The sequence below is a fragment of the Macrosteles quadrilineatus genome, unplaced genomic scaffold, assembly GCF_028750875.1.
Source record: "Macrosteles quadrilineatus isolate MER2022 unplaced genomic scaffold, UCM_ALF_1.0 Scaffold_5__1_contigs__length_97177068, whole genome shotgun sequence".
NCBI classification, from domain to species: domain Eukaryota; kingdom Metazoa; phylum Arthropoda; class Insecta; order Hemiptera; family Cicadellidae; genus Macrosteles; species Macrosteles quadrilineatus.
The window spans coordinates 32,125,733-32,131,732 of record NW_026542598.1 but is presented as its reverse complement, the minus strand read 5'-3'; positions in this window follow the sequence as shown (position 1 = coordinate 32,131,732).

Below are 6,000 nucleotides of genomic sequence, written 5' to 3'. Positions count from 1 at the left end.
GCCTGATGGTAGTTAGGATTTATTTATGAGTCAGGAATAATATTAAAGTGTATTCCTGACGGTTCTGGGCAGGTGCTAGAGCGCAAATAATATAATTTAATTGACTGTAGTAGATATTATTTTGCGTTGTACCTAGAGTTAGTTATATTACTAATAACTCTGAGGCCCGACAAACCTAGGCTGCACGATTTAGCGTGCGTAGTTGGAAACACGTGGCCAGTAGGCTAGTAGCTAATATTATTAGCCGATTAACAGAAGCCCAGCTAAGTAACATAAAGTTGGTAGTAGCAGGAGCAGTAGTAGGGTTGTTATTGTTTATTCATTTGATTATTTTAATTTAACCTGAACAGCTTGTTTGGTAGTCCAACACGTTATCTTGGTAGCTTGGATAGCGGAGTACCGGCTATCAGATAATATATTTATCTAGTGTTTGGAACGTATTTAATATTTATTTATCTGCTACTAAGTAGCTCAACAAATTTAATAGTAGTGCAATTGCCATTTAGCTTTGCTTGTTTGGCTTGGTATTTATTGAGACCAGCTACTAGTGGTGTAGTCACTCTACCTATAGTGTACTTGTATATTATTATGTGGTACGATTATTGAGTGAACTGTTTGATTCTTAGCTTGGGCATTAGAGTTGTGTATTGGATTATAGTGGCCTAGTAGACCCCGCCTGGTGATAACACGCGTTGTGGTTTTTATTGGCAAGTCGTCGTGTAACTCACCGTGTTTTAGGCACTCTGGGCTTAGCTATCGGATAGTTAGGACGAAGCCCGAGTTGCGTAGTCAGCAACGACCCCCTAGGAGTGTGGAGAGTCGGCGTAGGCCTGGTAGTGATTATTGCACGTTTGTTTTGGTGACTTGTTTTTGACTTGTTCACAGTGCCCGTGTATGAGCCAGTCCTACACCGGTTAGACCCGGCTTTTGGCCTAGTGGTTTCCCTGACCTTATCGCAGACCCTGGAATTTTACCCAGCCATTGTAGGCTGAGCTATCCCCGGCAAACGGTTGCGACTGACTGCACTTTTAAAATTTATTTTTCCCAGTGCAGAAAATCTCGTCGCAAGATGGCGCCTGCGAACAGGGACTGAGGTTGGCAGTGGTGCTGAGTTGCTGACGTATTAACGGCGCCCGAACAAAATAATTTTATTTGTGCAGATTTGCTGCGGACTTGTGCAGATTGGCTGCGGACCTGAGCTGTTGAGCAGAGTTTTAGGCAGACCTGCTGTGATTTTATAGTCGGTTGGGTAGGCCTAACCTGTTTTCTGTTACAGCGTGGTGTGTTGTGAACCCTAATTTATTTAGTGGTTGTATACATAGATATTAGTTAGTAATATTATTTTGCCAATTAATTGAGCCTTATCATTGAATATTATTTGAGTGAGAACCCTTATTGTGTATTTGTGGTTTGACTTTCACACCCATAATTGGTTTGATTTATTATTTTGCTAATTAATTGAGCTTTATCATCGAATATTATTTGAGTGAGAACCCTTATTGTGTATTTGTGGTTTGACTTTCACACCTATAACTGGTTTGATTTAATAGTACGGTGTTAAATATATTTTAATCGGTTTCGCTCTTATTTTTGCGGATTAGTCGTAGTATTTGAATTTTAAATATGGTTGTGACTACGAGTACGACGTCTGTGCTGGGCGGTACGCCTATTACGTCTGCTATTGCTACGACGAGTTCTGGGGTTAGCTCCGAACTGTCGGTGATGACGACATCGTCATTGTGGCCGGCGTCTTCGCCCGTTTGGCCGACAATTTCTTCGGTAGTGGCTACGACGGTGACAACTTCGTTGACCTATTCCGCGCCAGCGACTTTGTCCTTGGGGTCGCAGCCCCGGGACGTTCGCGTGGGATGGATCTATGACCTCTCGAAAGGGGAGCTCATGAGGACGATGGACCAGTATGGTTTGGTGACCACTGGTACTTCTGCGGAATTACGGCAGCGATTCTCGTCGTTTTGGAAGCAGCGGAATGCCCGTCGGTACAGCGATGATAGGCTGTGTACAGCTGGGGCTGCTGCACCGACATATTTACCGCCCGCTACTACAACTGTGGAGCTTCCTGACCCCCTGAGAACCGTACCTCAGGTACTGGGTAATGCGGAATCGAATCAAGCAGAGATAGTGGGACTTAGCAGGGAGTTAGAGGTGGTTAAAGAGATCCTTGGGTTGTCTTTGGAGACTGATACCCGGACTCTTAGAGAACATCTGGCATCGGTGGTGCGACAGGCGAGAGGCTCGCCGAGTAATGGGGTCGGCTATGGGTTCGAAAGACCCGCCAACCCTACGTCCCCTGTGGTGGCTGCTCCAATGCCTACCTTTGGGTTACCTAGTAGACCCGAGGGATGGCAGCGGCCCAATGATATTTCTGAGATACCAGCCCGGCCTTCTAGCTTGGAGCTGCCACGAGGCTCGGGTATACTCTCGAATGAGGCCAGCAGGGTGGAGCCAAAGGATTGCTCCAAAATATGTAACACGGTACGGAAGTGGGGGTTAAGGTTTGATGGACGTAGAGACCCTGTGTCATTCCTGGAGCGTCTTGAAGAGCTGATGGTCTCGTACTCTATATCGTCGGAGGACCTGCTCAGAGCGCTACCAGAGCTGCTGCAAGGTTCAGCACTTCTTTGGTATAGGAACTGCAAGGAGCTCCTGTATTCTTTTGAAGCTTTCCGGCATCAATTTGAGATCCAGTTCCTTCCACCTGGTTATCAGAGGAATTTGGATGAGGAGATCCGGAAAAGGACGCAGGGTGAGACCGAACACTTCCGAGATTATGTCGTGGCCATAAGTACCTTGCTTAGGCGTAGCGGTACGTTGTCGGAGCATGGTAGATTGGACCTAATCTACAATAATATGCGACCAGAGTACAAACTCATGGTGCGACGGCGGGACTTCCGCAATCTGGCCAAGATGGTTGAGTTAGCCGAAGACTACGAGGCCTATCTGCGAGAGAAGGCGGCCTTTAGACCTCCTCCTTCTCCGGACGTAGCGCTGGTTTTGGAAACCGCCTACACACCCAAAAAGAAGGTGGAGAAGCGCGCCGAAACTGCCGCCGTCGAGAAGCGGAGTTTCGAGAGACCATCTCCGGAAGCTGAGTCGCTTGGGCGGGTGGCTTCGAAGTCGGATCGGGTCCACGGTCAACGGCCCGTGACAGCAGCTAGAGCGCCTGAGGGTCCAAAGGGGACGGTGAAATGTTTTAGGTGCCAGGAGATTGGTCACTTTTCCCGAGAATGTGGTAAACCAAGGACCGTCTCCTGTTATGGGTGTGGCAAACCTGGTTTGACGGTGAGTCAGTGTGGATGTCGGGCGGGAAACGGCAGGCCAGCTCAGACATCAGGAGGTCAACTGGGCAAGGCCACCGAAAACGAACGACCTCAGAAGAGTGGTCCGAGTGGCTCGGAAAACTAAACAGCCTGGTTGGTGGAGTAGACGAGAACCGGCTGGTTTCGGAGACAAGGCCCTTTGTTGAAGTTGTGCTGATGGGCAGCGTTTTTAAGGCGTTATTGGACACTGGGTCCGTAGTTAACCTGGTTGGGCGAGGAGTCGCCGAACATCTTCAACGCCAGGGGATAGAGCCTTGTAAGAAAACCGCTCCTCTGAGGATGGCAGATGGGACACGTTCGAAGGCTGAGTATTCGTTTCGGCTATCAGGAGAAGCTGCGGGAAGACGGTGGATAGGAGATGCCTTGTACGTCCCCACTCTCACCAAGGATATGATTCTGGGTATGGATGTCATCCGAGACCTCGGATTGGTGACATGTGGGACAGAGGTAGTAAGAATGGGCGTGGGTGATGACTGTTCTGGCCAAGGTGGCCGCATAGACAGTGTCAAAATTGGTGACGAAGACCCCGAAGGCCCTTGCAATGGAAATCCCCGTCTGGTTCCTGATGACAAATCATTCAGCACCATGTTGGCTGGTAGTGGCGAGTAGAAGAGTTTTTCTTTGTTTTAAGTTTGAGACCTGTGGTGTAGGGTTCACCATTGGGTTAGGGGTTGGAGTATTTTGTTTTGGCCGGAGTTCGACTATTTTTTTTCTTTTTGGCCGTTTTCTTTTTTTTTCATCCCGATGTAAGTGGGGGATGTAACGAGTTATTTTTCCTAAGGGGGTAAATATTTGCTATTTGACCGCGCACCTATTGCTAGCATCAGCAAGTGGCGGTGGCGAAGCTAGTGAGCGCCCTTTGACCCGGCTTATCAGTGCCGATAAGCCTGGGATATCCTAGTTTCTCAGGACAGTCTAGGACAGGGACATTCTAGTGGTGGATCACGTGCAGTGAAGAGCGAGCGTGTGTCTAGTGAGACGTCCAGTGGTGTACGTGACAGTGGTGTCGGAGTATGCCGGTGGTGTGATCGCGCCGAGTGTTGGTGTAAGTTGGGTACAGACCCACTATTGGTGAGTGGACGACGTTCCTTACATTTTGGTTTAAGAGCTGACAGTTGTTACAAAAACATTCATCTCTGATTTGATTGCGAGAGTTAGAGTTAGAGTTGTAACCGTGCTGGTCAAAGCCTGATGGTAGTTAGGATTTATTTATGAGTCAGGAATAATATTAAAGTGTATTCCTGACGGTTCTGGGCAGGTGCTAGAGCGCAAATAATATAATTTAATTGACTGTAGTAGATATTATTTTGCGTTGTACCTAGAGTTAGTTATATTACTAATAACTCTGAGGCCCGACAAACCTAGGCTGCACGATTTAGCGTGCGTAGTTGGAAACACGTGGCCAGTAGGCTAGTAGCTAATATTATTAGCCGATTAACAGAAGCCCAGCTAAGTAACATAAAGTTGGTAGTAGCAGGAGCAGTAGTAGGGTTGTTATTGTTTATTCATTTGATTATTTTAATTTAACCTGAACAGCTTGTTTGGTAGTCCAACACGTTATCTTGGTAGCTTGGATAGCGGAGTACCGGCTATCAGATAATATATTTATCTAGTGTTTGGAACGTATTTAATATTTATTTATCTGCTACTAAGTAGCTCAACAAATTTAATAGTAGTGCAATTGCCATTTAGCTTTGCTTGTTTGGCTTGGTATTTATTGAGACCAGCTACTAGTGGTGTAGTCACTCTACCTATAGTGTACTTGTATATTATTATGTGGTACGATTATTGAGTGAACTGTTTGATTCTTAGCTTGGGCATTAGAGTTGTGTATTGGATTATAGTGGCCTAGTAGACCCCGCCTGGTGATAACACGCGTTGTGGTTTTTATTGGCAAGTCGTCGTGTAACTCACCGTGTTTTAGGCACTCTGGGCTTAGCTATCGGATAGTTAGGACGAAGCCCGAGTTGCGTAGTCAGCAACGACCCCCTAGGAGTGTGGAGAGTCGGCGTAGGCCTGGTAGTGATTATTGCACGTTTGTTTTGGTGACTTGTTTTTGACTTGTTCACAGTGCCCGTGTATGAGCCAGTCCTACACCGGTTAGACCCGGCTTTTGGCCTAGTGGTTTCCCTGACCTTATCGCAGACCCTGGAATTTTACCCAGCCATTGTAGGCTGAGCTATCCCCGGCAAACGGTTGCGACTGACTGCACTTTTAATATTATTTTTTCCAGTGCAGAAAATCTGCGTCGCAGTACAAATTAAAAGTATCGTTTTGGGAAATTTAAATTGAGTTATCTTCTAAATAAGTGACACAAACATATTCAAATAGCAGGAGAGAACAAAGGTATTGCAGAAAGTGTGCGCACAGCTTGAAACCAAGACTGTACGATTTATAATTCAATTCAAAAAAATTTGCAAAATAAAGCCCTAAAGCAAAACAAATAGTCTAAAATGACTTTGATATCAATTGACTTTTTGGTGGCCAACATTGTACCACTAAAGTAATTTAAATTCTTTTTTCCTTCTGTTCTTGTGTTCTCCTTTAAATTACCTATATTTATTAATAGAAACTGTTGCACACTAATATATCCACTGTCTCTTTGTTACCTTGACAAGTTTACAATAAATGTCGTAATCTCGCTCCCATTCAATCAACGGAG